The sequence below is a fragment of the Chiloscyllium plagiosum genome, unplaced genomic scaffold (assembly GCF_037043375.1).
Source record: "Chiloscyllium plagiosum isolate Xiang-an unplaced genomic scaffold, Cpla_swu_hap1 HiC_scaffold_3, whole genome shotgun sequence".
Taxonomy (NCBI): Eukaryota; Metazoa; Chordata; class Chondrichthyes; order Orectolobiformes; family Hemiscylliidae; genus Chiloscyllium; species Chiloscyllium plagiosum.
Window position 1 is genome coordinate 123,009,123 of NW_028270141.1, and position 16,481 is coordinate 123,025,603.

Consider the following 16,481-nt stretch of genomic DNA (forward strand, 5'->3'; position numbering starts at 1 on the left):
AGTCAGGAAAGGCGGACAATAGACAATAGGTGCAGGAGTTGGCCATTCTGCCCTTCCAGCCTGCACCACCATTCAATATGATCATGGCTGATCATCCTTAATCAGTATCCTGTTCCTGCCTTATCTCCATAACCCTTGATTCCACTATCCTTGAGAGCTCTATCCAACTCTTTCTTAAATGAATCCAGAGACTGGGCCTCCACTGCCCTCTGGGGCAGAGCATTCCACACAGCCACCACTCTCTGGGTGAAGAAGTTTCTCCTCATCTCTGTCCTAAATGGTCTACCCCGTATTTTTAAGCTGTGTCCTCTGTTTCGGCACTCACCCCGCAGCGGAAACATGTTGCCTGCCGCCAGAGTGTCCAATCCTTTGATCATCTTATATGTCTCAACCAGATCCCCTCTCAGTCTTCTAAACTCAAGGGTACACAAGCCCAGTCGCTCCAGTCTTTCAGTGTAAGGTAATCCCGCCATTCCAGGAATTGACCTCGTGAACCTACGCTGCATTCCCTCAATAGCCAGAATGTCTCTCCTCAAATTTGGAGACCAGAACTGCACACAGTACTCCAGGTGTGGTCTCACCAGGGCCCTGTACAGCTGCAGAAGGACCTCTTTGCTTCTATACTCAATCCCTCTTGTTATGAAGGCCAGCATGCTATTAGCCTTCTTCACTACCTGCTGTACCTGCATGCTTACCTTCATTGAGTGGTGTACAAGAACCCCCAGATCTCTCTGTACTGCCCCTTTACCTAAATTGATTCCACTTAGGTGGTAATCTGCCTTCCTGTTCTTGCCACCAAAGTGGATAAGGATCCATTTATCCACGTGAAAGTGCATCTGCCATGCATCTGAGCACTCACCTAACTTGTCCAGGTCACCCTGTAATCTCCTAACATCCTCATCACATTTCACCCTGCCACCCAGCTGATGAAATTAGCGAATGTTATTGCTAATACCATCTTGTATATCCTGAAGATAGATTGTAAAAAGCTGCGGTCCCAGTACTGATCGGTGCGGTACCCCACTGGTCAGTGCCTGGCATTCCGAAATGGAGGGGTGGAGGAGTGTGGAAGGATGAGAGAATGCAGGCTGCGGCCCTATGAAGCAGGGGGAGGGCTTGCAGTTGGCCTGTGTGGGGATGTGGGAGACTACAGGAGCCTGGTGGGCAAGGGCTGGCTGAAAAGCAGCTGGAGGGACGGAGGGAGGGAAGCACGCACGGAGGAGGAAGAGCAAAGAGAAAAGAGAAAAAAAAGCCAAAGGGGATAAAGAGAAAGAGCAAGAAAGAAAATGTGGCTGGCCAGCACGCCTTGAAGTAGGGAGAAAAGGCAGGGGCCAGCGCCTACGGCCATACTAGTCTGAAAGCGCCCGATCTCGTCTGATCTCGGAAGCTAAGCAGACTCAGGCCTGGTTAGTACTTGGATGGGAGACCGCCTGGGAATACCAGGTGCAGTAGGCTTTTTCCGCCAGCAGTGGCTGCTCAAGTCACCCCTCTGCACTTGTCTTGTGCCAGGCAATGGAGCGGCAGGTTATTTTTGCTGCTGCTGCTGTGCCTGGCATCAGTCTCCTGCAGGCACGAGACACGGAGGGGAGGAGAGCGGAGCGCTGCCAAAATCAGCAAGAAAGGCGGAAAGAAAGGGATTGGGGCTGCACGCTGTCTGCGGGTGGCAGTCAGGAAAGGCGGACAATAGACAATAGGTGCAGGAGTTGGCCATTCTGCCCTTCCAGCCTGCACCACCATTCAATATGATCATGGCTGATCATCCTTAATCAGTATCCTGTTCCTGCCTTATCTCCATAACCCTTGATTCCACTATCCTTGAGAGCTCTATCCAACGCTTTCTTAAATGAATCCAGAGACTGGGCCTCCACTGCCCTCTGGGGCAGAGCATTCCACACAGCCACCACTCTCTGGGTGAAGAAGTTTCTCCTCATCTCTGTCCTAAATGGTCTACCCCGTATTTTTAAGCTGTGTCCTCTGTTTCGGCACTCACCCCGCAGCGGAAACATGTTGCCTGCCGCCAGAGTGTCCAATCCTTTGATCATCTTATATGTCTCAACCAGATCCCCTCTCAGTCTTCTAAACTCAAGGGTACACAAGCCCAGTCGCTCCAGTCTTTCAGTGTAAGGTAATCCCGCCATTCCAGGAATTGACCTCGTGAACCTACGCTGCATTCCCTCAATAGCCAGAATGTCTCTCCTCAAATTTGGAGACCAGAACTGCACACAGTACTCCAGGTGTGGTCTCACCAGGGCCCTGTACAGCTGCAGAAGGACCTCTTTGCTTCTATACTCAATCCCTCTTGTTATGAAGGCCAGCATGCTATTAGCCTTCTTCACTACCTGCTGTACCTGCATGCTTACCTTCATTGAGTGGTGTACAAGAACCCCCAGATCTCTCTGTACTGCCCCTTTACCTAAATTGATTCCACTTAGGTGGTAATCTGCCTTCCTGTTCTTGCCACCAAAGTGGATAAGGATCCATTTATCCACGTGAAAGTGCATCTGCCATGCATCTGAGCACTCACCTAACTTGTCCAGGTCACCCTGTAATCTCCTAAGATCCTCATCACATTTCACCCTGCCACCCAGCTGATGAAATTTGCGAATGTTATTGCTAATACCATCTTGTATATCCTGAAGATAGATTGTAAAAAGCTGCGGTCCCAGTACTGATCCGTGCGGTACCCCACTGGTCAGTGCCCGGCATTCCGAAATGGAGGGGTGGAGGAGTGTGGAAGGATGAGAGAATGCAGGCTGCGGCCCTATGAAGCAGGGGGAGGGCTTGCAGTTGGCCTGTGTGGGGATGTGGGAGACTACAGGAGCCTGGTGGGCAAGGGCTGGCTGAAAGGCAGCTGGAGGGACGGAGGGAGGGAAGCACGCACGGAGGAGGAAGAGCAAAGAGAAAAGAGAAAAAAAAGCCAAAGGGGATAAAGAGAAAGAGCAAGAAAGAAAATGTGGCTGGCCAGCACGCCTTGAAGTAGGGAGAAAAGGCAGGGGCCAGCGCCTACGGCCATAGTAGTCTGAAAACGCCCGATCTCGTCTGATCTCGGAAGCTAAGCAGACTCAGGCCTGGTTAGTACTTGGATGGGAGACCGCCTGGGAATACCAGGTGCAGTAGGCTTTTTCCGCCAGCAGTGGCTGCTCAAGTCACCCCTCTGCACTTGTCTTGTGCCAGGCAATGGAGCGGCAGGTTATTTTTGCTGCTGCTGCTGCTGTGCCTGGCATCAGTCTCCTGCAGGCACGAGACACGGAGGGGAGGAGAGCGGAGCGCTGCCAAAATCAGCAAGAAAGGCGGAAAGAAAGGGATTGGGGCTGCACGCTGTCTGCGGGTGGCAGTCAGGAAAGGCGGACAATAGACAATAGGTGCAGGAGTTGGCCATTCTGCCCTTCCAGCCTGCACCACCATTCAATATGATCATGGCTGATCATCCTTAATCAGTATCCTGTTCCTGCCTTATCTCCATAACCCTTGATTCCACTATCCTTGAGAGCTCTATCCAACTCTTTCTTAAATGAATCCAGAGACTGGGCCTCCACTGCCCTCTGGGGCAGAGCATTCCACACAGCCACCACTCTCTGGGTGAAGAAGTTTCTCCTCATCTCTGTCCTAAATGGTCTACCCCGTATTTTTAAGCTGTGTCCTCTGTTTCGGCACTCACCCCGCAGCGGAAACATGTTGCCTGCCGCCAGAGTGTCCAATCCTTTGATCATCTTATATGTCTCAACCAGATCCCCTCTCAGTCTTCTAAACTCAAGGGTACACAAGCCCAGTCGCTCCAGTCTTTCAGTGTAAGGTAATCCCGCCATTCCAGGAATTGACCTCGTGAACCTACGCTGCATTCCCTCAATAGCCAGAATGTCTCTCCTCAAATTTGGAGACCAGAACTGCACACAGTACTCCAGGTGTGGTCTCACCAGGGCCCTGTACAGCTGCAGAAGGACCTCTTTGCTTCTATACTCAATCCCTCTTGTTATGAAGGCCAGCATGCTATTAGCCTTCTTCACTACCTGCTGTACCTGCATGCTTACCTTCATTGAGTGGTGTACAAGAACCCCCAGATCTCTCTGTACTGCCCCTTTACCTAAATTGATTCCACTTAGGTGGTAATCTGCCTTCCTGTTCTTGCCACCAAAGTGGATAAGGATCCATTTATCCACGTGAAAGTGCATCTGCCATGCATCTGAGCACTCACCTAACTTGTCCAGGTCACCCTGTAATCTCCTAACATCCTCATCACATTTCACCCTGCCACCCAGCTGATGAAATTAGCGAATGTTATTGCTAATACCATCTTGTATATCCTGAAGATAGATTGTAAAAAGCTGCGGTCCCAGTACTGATCGGTGCGGTACCCCACTGGTCAGTGCCTGGCATTCCGAAATGGAGGGGTGGAGGAGTGTGGAAGGATGAGAGAATGCAGGCTGCGGCCCTATGAAGCAGGGGGAGGGCTTGCAGTTGGCCTGTGTGGGGATGTGGGAGACTACAGGAGCCTGGTGGGCAAGGGCTGGCTGAAAAGCAGCTGGAGGGACGGAGGGAGGGAAGCACGCACGGAGGAGGAAGAGCAAAGAGAAAAGAGAAAAAAAAGCCAAAGGGGATAAAGAGAAAGAGCAAGAAAGAAAATGTGGCTGGCCAGCACGCCTTGAAGTAGGGAGAAAAGGCAGGGGCCAGCGCCTACGGCCATACTAGTCTGAAAGCGCCCGATCTCGTCTGATCTCGGAAGCTAAGCAGACTCAGGCCTGGTTAGTACTTGGATGGGAGACCGCCTGGGAATACCAGGTGCAGTAGGCTTTTTCCACCAGCAGTGGCTGCTCAAGTCACCCCTCTGCACTTGTCTTGTGCCAGGCAATGGAGCGGCAGGTTATTTTTGCTGCTGCTGCTGTGCCTGGCATCAGTCTCCTGCAGGCACGAGACACGGAGGGGAGGAGAGCGGAGCGCTGCCAAAATCAGCAAGAAAGGCGGAAAGAAAGGGATTGGGGCTGCACGCTGTCTGCGGGTGGCAGTCAGGAAAGGCGGACAATAGACAATAGGTGCAGGAGTTGGCCATTCTGCCCTTCCAGCCTGCACCACCATTCAATATGATCATGGCTGATCATCCTTAATCAGTATCCTGTTCCTGCCTTATCTCCATAACCCTTGATTCCACTATCCTTGAGAGCTCTATCCAACTCTTTCTTAAATGAATCCAGAGACTGGGCCTCCACTGCCCTCTGGGGCAGAGCATTCCACACAGCCACCACTCTCTGGGTGAAGAAGTTTCTCCTCATCTCTGTCCTAAATGGTCTACCCCGTATTTTTAAGCTGTGTCCTCTGTTTCGGCACTCACCCCGCAGCGGAAACATGTTGCCTGCCGCCAGAGTGTCCAATCCTTTGATCATCTTATATGTCTCAACCAGATCCCCTCTCAGTCTTCTAAACTCAAGGGTACACAAGCCCAGTCGCTCCAGTCTTTCAGTGTAAGGTAATCCCGTCATTCCAGGAATTGACCTCGTGAACCTACGCTGCATTCCCTCAATAGCCAGAATGTCTCTCCTCAAATTTGGAGACCAGAACTGCACACAGTACTCCAGGTGTGGTCTCACCAGGGCCCTGTACAGCTGCAGAAGGACCTCTTTGCTTCTATACTCAATCCCTCTTGTTATGAAGGCCAGCATGCTATTAGCCTTCTTCACTACCTGCTGTACCTGCATGCTTACCTTCATTGAGTGGTGTACAAGAACCCCCAGATCTCTCTGTACTGCCCCTTTACCTAAATTGATTCCACTTAGGTGGTAATCTGCCTTCCTGTTCTTGCCACCAAAGTGGATAAGGATCCATTTATCCACGTGAAAGTGCATCTGCCATGCATCTGAGCACTCACCTAACTTGTCCAGGTCACCCTGTAATCTCCTAACATCCTCATCACATTTCACCCTGCCACCCAGCTGATGAAATTTGCGAATGTTATTGCTAATACCATCTTGTATATCCTGAAGATAGATTGTAAAAAGCTGCGGTCCCAGTACTGATCCGTGCGGTACCCCACTGGTCAGTGCCTGGCATTCCGAAATGGAGGGGTGGAGGAGTGTGGTAGGATGAGAGAATGCAGGCTGCGGCCCTATGAAGCAGGGGGAGGGCTTGCAGTTGGCCTGTGTGGGGATGTGGGAGACTACAGGAGCCTGGTGGGCAAGGGCTGGCTGAAAGGCAGCTGGAGGGACGGAGGGAGGGAAGCACGCACGGAGGAGGAAGAGCAAAGAGAAAAGAGAAAAAAAAGCCAAAGGGGATAAAGAGAAAGAGCAAGAAAGAAAATGTGGCTGGCCAGCACGCCTTGAAGTAGGGAGAAAAGGCAGGGGCCAGCGCCTACGGCCATACTAGTCTGAAAACGCCCGATCTCGTCTGATCTCGGAAGCTAAGCAGACTCAGGCCTGGTTAGTACTTGGATGGGAGACCGCCTGGGAATACCCGGTGCAGTAGGCTTTTTCCGCCAGCAGTGGCTGCTCAAGTCACCCCTCTGCACTTGTCTTGTGCCAGGCAATGGAGCGGCAGGTTATTTTTGCTGCTGCTGCTGTGCCTGGCATCAGTCTCCTGCAGGCACGAGACACGGAGGGGAGGAGAGCGGAGCGCTGCCAAAATCAGCAAGAAAGGCGGAAAGAAAGGGATTGGGGCTGCACGCTGTCTGCGGGTGGCAGTCAGGAAAGGCGGACAATAGACAATAGGTGCAGGAGTTGGCCATTCTGCCCTTCCAGCCTGCACCACCATTCAATATGATCATGGCTGATCATCCTTAATCAGTATCCTGTTCCTGCCTTATCTCCATAACCCTTGATTCCACTATCCTTGAGAGCTCTATCCAACTCTTTCTTAAATGAATCCAGAGACTGGGCCTCCACTGCCCTCTGGGGCAGAGCATTCCACACAGCCACCACTCTCTGGGTGAAGAAGTTTCTCCTCATCTCTGTCCTAAATGGTCTACCCTGTATTTTTAAGCTGTGTCCTCTGTTTCGGCACTCACCCCGCAGCGGAAACATGTTGCCTGCCGCCAGAGTGTCCAATCCTTTGATCATCTTATATGTCTCAACCAGATCCCCTCTCAGTCTTCTAAACTCAAGAGTACACAAGCCCAGTCGCTCCAGTCTTTCAGTGTAAGGTAATCCCGCCATTCCAGGAATTGACCTCGTGAACCTACGCTGCATTCCCTCAATAGCCAGAATGTCTCTCCTCAAATTTGGAGACCAGAACTGCACACAGTACTCCAGGTGTGGTCTCACCAGGGCCCTGTACAGCTGCAGAAGGACCTCTTTGCTTCTATACTCAATCCCTCTTGTTATGAAGGCCAGCATGCTATTAGCCTTCTTCACTACCTGCTGTACCTGCATGCTTACCTTCATTGAGTGGTGTACAAGAACCCCCAGATCTCTCTGTACTGCCCCTTTACCTAAATTGATTCCACTTAGGTGGTAATCTGCCTTCCTGTTCTTGCCACCAAAGTGGATAAGGATCCATTTATCCACGTGAAAGTGCATCTGCCATGCATCTGAGCACTCACCTAACTTGTCCAGGTCACCCTGTAATCTCCTAACATCCTCATCACATTTCACCCTGCCACCCAGCTGATGAAATTTGCGAATGTTATTGCTAATACCATCTTGTATATCCTGAAGATAGATTGTAAAAAGCTGCGGTCCCAGTACTGATCCGTGCGGTACCCCACTGGTCAGTGCCTGGCATTCCGAAATGGAGGGGTGGAGGAGTGTGGAAGGATGAGAGAATGCAGGCTGCGGCCCTATGAAGCAGGGGGAGGGCTTGCAGTTGGCCTGTGTGGGGATGTGGGAGACTACAGGAGCCTGGTGGGCAAGGGCTGGCTGAAAGGCAGCTGGAGGGACGGAGGGAGGGAAGCACGCACGGAGGAGGAAGAGCAAAGAGAAAAGAGAAAAAAAAGCCAAAGGGGATAAAGAGAAAGAGCAAGAAAGAAAATGTGGCTGGCCAGCACGCCTTGAAGTAGGGAGAAAAGGCAGGGGCCAGCGCCTACGGCCATACTAGTCTGAAAACGCCCGATCTCGTCTGATCTCGGAAGCTAAGCAGACTCAGGCCTGGTTAGTACTTGGATGGGAGACCGCCTGGGAATACCAGGTGCAGTAGGCTTTTTCCGCCAGCAGTGGCTGCTCAAGTCACCCCTCTGCACTTGTCTTGTGCCAGGCAATGGAGCGGCAGGTTATTTTTGCTGCTGCTGCTGTGCCTGGCATCAGTCTCCTGCAGGCACGAGACACGGAGGGGAGGAGAGCGGAGCGCTGCCAAAATCAGCAAGAAAGGCGGAAAGAAAGGGATTGGGGCTGCACGCTGTCTGCGGGTGGCAGTCAGGAAAGGCGGACAATAGACAATAGGTGCAGGAGTTGGCCATTCTGCCCTTCCAGCCTGCACCACCATTCAATATGATCATGGCTGATCATCCTTAATCAGTATCCTGTTCCTGCCTTATCTCCATAACCCTTGATTCCACTATCCTTGAGAGCTCTATCCAACTCTTTCTTAAATGAATCCAGAGACTGGGCCTCCACTGCCCTCTGGGGCAGAGCATTCCACACAGCCACCACTCTCTGGGTGAAGAAGTTTCTCCTCATCTCTGTCCTAAATGGTCTACCCTGTATTTTTAAGCTGTGTCCTCTGTTTCGGCACTCACCCCGCAGCGGAAACATGTTGCCTGCCGCCAGAGTGTCCAATCCTTTGATCATCTTATATGTCTCAACCAGATCCCCTCTCAGTCTTCTAAACTCAAGAGTACACAAGCCCAGTCGCTCCAGTCTTTCAGTGTAAGGTAATCCCGCCATTCCAGGAATTGACCTCGTGAACCTACGCTGCATTCCCTCAATAGCCAGAATGTCTCTCCTCAAATTTGGAGACCAGAACTGCACACAGTACTCCAGGTGTGGTCTCACCAGGGCCCTGTACAGCTGCAGAAGGACCTCTTTGCTTCTATACTCAATCCCTCTTGTTATGAAGGCCAGCATGCTATTAGCCTTCTTCACTACCTGCTGTACCTGCATGCTTACCTTCATTGAGTGGTGTACAAGAACCCCCAGATCTCTCTGTACTGCCCCTTTACCTAAATTGATTCCACTTAGGTGGTAATCTGCCTTCCTGTTCTTGCCACCAAAGTGGATAAGGATCCATTTATCCACGTGAAAGTGCATCTGCCATGCATCTGAGCACTCACCTAACTTGTCCAGGTCACCCTGTAATCTCCTAACATCCTCATCACATTTCACCCTGCCACCCAGCTGATGAAATTTGCGAATGTTATTGCTAATACCATCTTGTATATCCTGAAGATAGATTGTAAAAAGCTGCGGTCCCAGTACTGATCCGTGCGGTACCCCACTGGTCAGTGCCTGGCATTCCGAAATGGAGGGGTGGAGGAGTGTGGAAGGATGAGAGAATGCAGGCTGCGGCCCTATGAAGCAGGGGGAGGGCTTGCAGTTGGCCTGTGTGGGGATGTGGGAGACTACAGGAGCCTGGTGGGCAAGGGCTGGCTGAAAGGCAGCTGGAGGGACGGAGGGAGGGAAGCACGCACGGAGGAGGAAGAGCAAAGAGAAAAGAGAAAAAAAAGCCAAAGGGGATAAAGAGAAAGAGCAAGAAAGAAAATGTGGCTGGCCAGCACGCCTTGAAGTAGGGAGAAAAGGCAGGGGCCAGCGCCTACGGCCATACTAGTCTGAAAACGCCCGATCTCGTGTGATCTCGAGAAGCTAAGCAGACTCAGGCCTGGTTAGTACTTGGATGGGAGACCGCCTGGGAATACCAGGTGCAGTAGGCTTTTTCCGCCAGCAGTGGCTGCTCAAGTCACCCCTCTGCACTTGTCTTGTGCCAGGCAATGGAGCGGCAGGTTATTTTTGCTGCTGCTGCTGTGCCTGGCATCAGTCTCCTGCAGGCACGAGACACGGAGGGGAGGAGAGCGGAGCGCTGCCAAAATCAGCAAGAAAGGCGGAAAGAAAGGGATTGGGGCTGCACGCTGTCTGCGGGTGGCAGTCAGGAAAGGCGGACAATAGACAATAGGTGCAGGAGTTGGCCATTCTGCCCTTCCAGCCTGCACCACCATTCAATATGATCATGGCTGATCATCCTTAATCAGTATCCTGTTCCTGCCTTATCTCCATAACCCTTGATTCCACTATCCTTGAGAGCTCTATCCAACTCTTTCTTAAATGAATCCAGAGACTGGGCCTCCACTGCCCTCTGGGGCAGAGCATTCCACACAGCCACCACTCTCTGGGTGAAGAAGTTTCTCCTCATCTCTGTCCTAAATGGTCTACCCTGTATTTTTAAGCTGTGTCCTCTGTTTCGGCACTCACCCCGCAGCGGAAACATGTTGCCTGCCGCCAGAGTGTCCAATCCTTTGATCATCTTATATGTCTCAACCAGATCCCCTCTCAGTCTTCTAAACTCAAGAGTACACAAGCCCAGTCGCTCCAGTCTTTCAGTGTAAGGTAATCCCGCCATTCCAGGAATTGACCTCGTGAACCTACGCTGCATTCCCTCAATAGCCAGAATGTCTCTCCTCAAATTTGGAGACCAGAACTGCACACAGTACTCCAGGTGTGGTCTCACCAGGGCCCTGTACAGCTGCAGAAGGACCTCTTTGCTTCTATACTCAATCCCTCTTGTTATGAAGGCCAGCATGCTATTAGCCTTCTTCACTACCTGCTGTACCTGCATGCTTACCTTCATTGAGTGGTGTACAAGAACCCCCAGATCTCTCTGTACTGCCCCTTTACCTAAATTGATTCCACTTAGGTGGTAATCTGCCTTCCTGTTCTTGCCACCAAAGTGGATAAGGATCCATTTATCCACGTGAAAGTGCATCTGCCATGCATCTGAGCACTCACCTAACTTGTCCAGGTCACCCTGTAATCTCCTAACATCCTCATCACATTTCACCCTGCCACCCAGCTGATGAAATTTGCGAATGTTATTGCTAATACCATCTTGTATATCCTGAAGATAGATTGTAAAAAGCTGCGGTCCCAGTACTGATCCGTGCGGTACCCCACTGGTCAGTGCCTGGCATTCCGAAATGGAGGGGTGGAGGAGTGTGGTAGGATGAGAGAATGCAGGCTGCGGCCCTATGAAGCAGGGGGAGGGCTTGCAGTTGGCCTGTGTGGGGATGTGGGAGACTACAGGAGCCTGGTGGGCAAGGGCTGGCTGAAAGGCAGCTGGAGGGACGGAGGGAGGGAAGCACGCACGGAGGAGGAAGAGCAAAGAGAAAAGAGAAAAAAAAGCCAAAGGGGATAAAGAGAAAGAGCAAGAAAGAAAATGTGGCTGGCCAGCACGCCTTGAAGTAGGGAGAAAAGGCAGGGGCCAGCGCCTACGGCCATACTAGTCTGAAAACGCCCGATCTTGTCTGATCTCGGAAGCTAAGCAGACTCCGGCCTGGTTAGTACTTGGATGGGAGACCGCCTGGGAATGCCAGGTGCAGTAGGCTTTTTCCGCCAGCAGTGGCTGCTCAAGTCACCCCTCTGCACTTGTCTTGTGCCAGGCAATGGAGCGGCAGGTTATTTTTGCTGCTGCTGCTGCTGTGCCTGGCATCAGTCTCCTGCAGGCACGAGACACGGAGGGGAGGAGAGCGGAGCGCTGCCAAAATCAGCAAGAAAGGCGGAAAGAAAGGGATTGGGGCTGCACGCTGTCTGCGGGTGGCAGTCAGGAAAGGCGGACAATAGACAATAGGTGCAGGAGTTGGCCATTCTGCCCTTCCAGCCTGCACCACCATTCAATATGATCATGGCTGATCATCCTTAATCAGTATCCTGTTCCTGCCTTATCTCCATAACCCTTGATTCCACTATCCTTGAGAGCTCTATCCAACTCTTTCTTAAATGAATCCAGAGACTGGGCCTCCACTGCCCTCTGGGGCAGAGCATTCCACACAGCCACCACTCTCTGGGTGAAGAAGTTTCTCCTCATCTCTGTCCTAAATGGTCTACCCTGTATTTTTAAGCTGTGTCCTCTGTTTCGGCACTCACCCCGCAGCGGAAACATGTTGCCTGCCGCCAGAGTGTCCAATCCTTTGATCATCTTATATGTCTCAACCAGATCCCCTCTCAGTCTTCTAAACTCAAGGGTACACAAGCCCAGTCGCTCCAGTCTTTCAGTGTAAGGTAATCCCGCCATTCCAGGAATTGACCTCGTGAACCTACGCTGCATTCCCTCAATAGCCAGAATGTCTCTCCTCAAATTTGGAGACCAGAACTGCACACAGTACTCCAGGTGTGGTCTCACCAGGGCCCTGTACAGCTGCAGAAGGACCTCTTTGCTTCTATACTCAATCCCTCTTGTTATGAAGGCCAGCATGCTATTAGCCTTCTTCACTACCTGCTGTACCTGCATGCTTACCTTCATTGAGTGGTGTACAAGAACCCCCAGATCTCTCTGTACTGCCCCTTTACCTAAATTGATTCCACTTAGGTGGTAATCTGCCTTCCTGTTCTTGCCACCAAAGTGGATAAGGATCCATTTATCCACGTGAAAGTGCATCTGCCATGCATCTGAGCACTCACCTAACTTGTCCAGGTCACCCTGTAATCTCCTAACATCCTCATCACATTTCACCCTGCCACCCAGCTGATGAAATTTGCGAATGTTATTGCTAATACCATCTTGTATATCCTGAAGATAGATTGTAAAAAGCTGCGGTCCCAGTACTGATCCGTGCGGTACCCCACTGGTCAGTGCCTGGCATTCCGAAATGGAGGGGTGGAGGAGTGTGGAAGGATGAGAGAATGCAGGCTGCGGCCCTATGAAGCAGGGGGAGGGCTTGCTGTTGGCCTGTGTGGGGATGTGGGAGACTACAGGAGCCTGGTGGGCAAGGGCTGGCTGAAAGGCAGCTGGAGGGACGGAGGGAGGGAAGCACGCACGGAGGAGGAAGAGCAAAGAGAAAAGAGAAAAAAAAGCCAAAGGGGATAAAGAGAAAGAGCAAGAAAGAAAATGTGGCTGGCCAGCACGCCTTGAAGTAGGGAGAAAAGGCAGGGGCCAGCGCCTACGGCCATACTAGTCTGAAAACGCCCGATCTCGTCTGATCTCGGAAGCTAAGCAAACTCAGGCGTGGTTAGTACTTGGATGGGAGACCGCCTGGGAATACCAGGTGCAGTAGGCTTTTTCCGCCAGCAGTGGCTGCTCAAGTCACCCCTCTGCACTTGTCTTGTGCCAGGCAATGGAGCGGCAGGTTATTTTTGCTGCTGCTCCATTGCCTGGCATCAGTCTCCTGCAGGCACGAGACACGGAGGGGAGGAGAGCGGAGCGCTGCCAAAATCAGCAAGAAAGGCGGAAAGAAAGGGATTGGGGCTGCACGCTGTCTGCGGGTGGCAGTCAGGAAAGGCGGACAATAGACAATAGGTGCAGGAGTTGGCCATTCTGCCCTTCCAGCCTGCACCACCATTCAATATGATCATGGCTGATCATCCTTAATCAGTATCCTGTTCCTGCCTTATCTCCATAACCCTTGATTCCACTATCCTTGAGAGCTCTATCCAACTCTTTCTTAAATGAATCCAGAGACTGGGCCTCCACTGCCCTCTGGGGCAGAGCATTCCACACAGCCACCACTCTCTGGGTGAAGAAGTTTCTCCTCATCTCTGTCCTAAATGGTCTACCCCGTATTTTTAAGCTGTGTCCTCTGTTTCGGCACTCACCCCGCAGCGGAAACATGTTGCCTGCCGCCAGAGTGTCCAATCCTTTGATCATCTTATATGTCTCAACCAGATCCCCTCTCAGTCTTCTAAACTCAAGGGTACACAAGCCCAGTCGCTCCAGTCTTTCAGTGTAAGGTAATCCCGCCATTCCAGGAATTGACCTCGTGAACCTACGCTGCATTCCCTCAATAGCCAGAATGTCTCTCCTCAAATTTGGAGACCAGAACTGCACACAGTACTCCAGGTGTGGTCTCACCAGGGCCCTGTACAGCTGCAGAAGGACCTCTTTGCTTCTATACTCAATCCCTCTTGTTATGAAGGCCAGCATGCTATTAGCCTTCTTCACTACCTGCTGTACCTGCATGCTTACCTTCATTGAGTGGTGTACAAGAACCCCCAGATCTCTCTGTACTGCCCCTTTACCTAAATTGATTCCACTTAGGTGGTAATCTGCCTTCCTGTTCTTGCCACCAAAGTGGATAAGGATCCATTTATCCACGTGAAAGTGCATCTGCCATGCATCTGAGCACTCACCTAACTTGTCCAGGTCACCCTGTAATCTCCTAACATCCTCATCACATTTCACCCTGCCACCCAGCTGATGAAATTTGCGAATGTTATTGCTAATACCATCTTGTATATCCTGAAGATAGATTGTAAAAAGCTGCGGTCCCAGTACTGATCCGTGCGGTACCCCACTGGTCAGTGCCTGGCATTCCGAAATGGAGGGGTGGAGGAGTGTGGAAGGATGAGAGAATGCAGGCTGCGGCCCTATGAAGCAGAGGGAGGGCTTGCAGTTGGCCTGTGTGGGGATGTGGGAGACTACAGGAGCCTGGTGGGCAAGGGCTGGCTGAAAGGCAGCTGGAGGGACGGAGGGAGGGAAGCACGCACGGAGGAGGAAGAGCAAAGAGAAAAGAGAAAAAAAAGCCAAAGGGGATAAAGAGAAAGAGCAAGAAAGAAAATGTGGCTGGCCAGCACGCCTTGAAGTAGGGAGAAAAGGCAGGGGCCAGCGCCTACGGCCATACTAGTCTGAAAACGCCTGATCTCGGAAGCTAAGCAGACTCAGGCCTGGTTAGTACTTGGATGGGAGACCGCCTGGGAATACCAGGTGCAGTAGGCTTTTTCCGCCAGCAGTGGCTGCTCAAGTCACCCCTCTGCACTTGTCTTGTGCCAGGCAATGGAGCGGCAGGTTATTTTTGCTGCTGCTGCTGCTGTGCCTGGCATCAGTCTCCTGCAGGCACGAGACACGGAGGGGAGGAGAGCGGAGCGCTGCCAAAATCAGCAAGAAAGGCGGAAAGAAAGGGATTGGGGCTGCACGCTGTCTGCGGGTGGCAGTCAGGAAAGGCGGACAATAGACAATAGGTGCAGGAGTTGGCCATTCTGCCCTTCCAGCCTGCACCACCATTCAATATGATCATGGCTGATCATCCTTAATCAGTATCCTGTTCCTGCCTTATCTCCATAACCCTTGATTCCACTATCCTTGAGAGCTCTATCCAACTCTTTCTTAAATGAATCCAGAGACTGGGCCTCCACTGCCCTCTGGGGCAGAGCATTCCACACAGCCACCACTCTCTGGGTGAAGAAGTTTCTCCTCATCTCTGTCCTAAATGGTCTACCCCGTATTTTTAAGCTGTGTCCTCTGTTTCGGCACTCACCCCGCAGCGGAAACATGTTGCCTGCCGCCAGAGTGTCCAATCCTTTGATCATCTTATATGTCTCAACCAGATCCCCTCTCAGTCTTCTAAACTCAAGGGTACACAAGCCCAGTCGCTCCAGTCTTTCAGTGTAAGGTAATCCCGCCATTCCAGGAATTGACCTCGTGAACCTACGCTGCATTCCCTCAATAGCCAGAATGTCTCTCCTCAAATTTGGAGACCAGAACTGCACACAGTACTCCAGGTGTGGTCTCACCAGGGCCCTGTACAGCTGCAGAAGGACCTCTTTGCTTCTATACTCAATCCCTCTTGTTATGAAGGCCAGCATGCTATTAGCCTTCTTCACTACCTGCTGTACCTGCATGCTTACCTTCATTGAGTGGTGTACAAGAACCCCCAGATCTCTCTGTACTGCCCCTTTACCTAAATTGATTCCACTTAGGTGGTAATCTGCCTTCCTGTTCTTGCCACCAAAGTGGATAAGGATCCATTTATCCACGTGAAAGTGCATCTGCCATGCATCTGAGCACTCACCTAACTTGTCCAGGTCACCCTGTAATCTCCTAACATCCTCATCACATTTCACCCTGCCACCCAGCTGATGAAATTTGCGAATGTTATTGCTAATACCATCTTGTATATCCTGAAGATAGATTGTAAAAAGCTGCGGTCCCAGTACTGATCCGTGCGGTACCCCACTGGTCAGTGCCTGGCATTCCGAAATGGAGGGGTGGAGGAGTGTGGTAGGATGAGAGAATGCAGGCTGCGGCCCTATGAAGCAGGGGGAGGGCTTGCAGTTGGCCTGTGTGGGGATGTGGGAGACTACAGGAGCCTGGTGGGCAAGGGCTGGCTGAAAGGCAGCTGGAGGGACGGAGGGAGGGAAGCACGCACGGAGGAGGAAGAGCAAAGAGAAAAGAGAAAAAAAAGCCAAAGGGGATAAAGAGAAAGAGCAAGAAAGAAAATGTGGCTGGCCAGCACGCCTTGAAGTAGGGAGAAAAGGCAGGGGCCAGCGCCTACGGCCATACTAGTCTGAAAACGCCCGATCCCGTCTGATCTCGGAAGCTAAGCAGACTCCGGCCTGGTTAGTACTTGGATGGGAGACCGCCTGGGAATACCAGGTGCAGTAGGCTTTTTCCGCCAGCAGTGGCTGCTCAAGTCACCCCTCTGCACT

At 51.7% G+C, this 16,481-nt stretch overlaps 8 non-coding genes and 2 pseudogenes across 8 annotated transcripts; all 10 read left to right on the forward strand.

The window, feature by feature from the left end:
• Positions 1–1,336: 1,336 nt before the first annotated feature.
• Positions 1,337–1,455, forward strand: LOC148150789 (5S ribosomal RNA). Its single transcript, XR_015756476.1, has one exon. It is a non-coding gene; the product is annotated as a 5S ribosomal RNA (ribosomal RNA).
• A 1,546-nt stretch (positions 1,456–3,001) lies between these two features.
• Positions 3,002–3,120, forward strand: LOC148150790 (5S ribosomal RNA). The gene has a single exon (XR_015755737.1). It is a non-coding gene; the product is annotated as a 5S ribosomal RNA (ribosomal RNA).
• A 1,549-nt stretch (positions 3,121–4,669) lies between these two features.
• LOC148150791 (5S ribosomal RNA) lies at positions 4,670–4,788 on the forward strand. Its single transcript, XR_015756487.1, has one exon. It is a non-coding gene; the product is annotated as a 5S ribosomal RNA (ribosomal RNA).
• A 1,546-nt stretch (positions 4,789–6,334) lies between these two features.
• Positions 6,335–6,453, forward strand: LOC148150792 (5S ribosomal RNA). The gene has a single exon (XR_015756687.1). It is a non-coding gene; the product is annotated as a 5S ribosomal RNA (ribosomal RNA).
• A 1,546-nt stretch (positions 6,454–7,999) lies between these two features.
• On the forward strand, positions 8,000–8,118 carry LOC148150793 (5S ribosomal RNA). The gene has a single exon (XR_015756303.1). It is a non-coding gene; the product is annotated as a 5S ribosomal RNA (ribosomal RNA).
• Positions 8,119–9,664: 1,546 nt separating this feature from the next.
• On the forward strand, positions 9,665–9,784 carry LOC148150794 (5S ribosomal RNA). The gene has a single exon (XR_015756318.1). It is a non-coding gene; the product is annotated as a 5S ribosomal RNA (ribosomal RNA).
• A 1,546-nt stretch (positions 9,785–11,330) lies between these two features.
• LOC148150795 (5S ribosomal RNA) lies at positions 11,331–11,449 on the forward strand (annotated as a pseudogene).
• Positions 11,450–12,998: 1,549 nt separating this feature from the next.
• On the forward strand, positions 12,999–13,117 carry LOC148150796 (5S ribosomal RNA). The gene has a single exon (XR_015756325.1). It is a non-coding gene; the product is annotated as a 5S ribosomal RNA (ribosomal RNA).
• A 1,546-nt stretch (positions 13,118–14,663) lies between these two features.
• Positions 14,664–14,772, forward strand: LOC148150797 (5S ribosomal RNA; annotated as a pseudogene).
• Positions 14,773–16,321: 1,549 nt separating this feature from the next.
• LOC148150798 (5S ribosomal RNA) lies at positions 16,322–16,440 on the forward strand. Its single transcript, XR_015756773.1, has one exon. It is a non-coding gene; the product is annotated as a 5S ribosomal RNA (ribosomal RNA).
• The last annotated feature ends 41 nt before the right edge of the window (positions 16,441–16,481 follow it).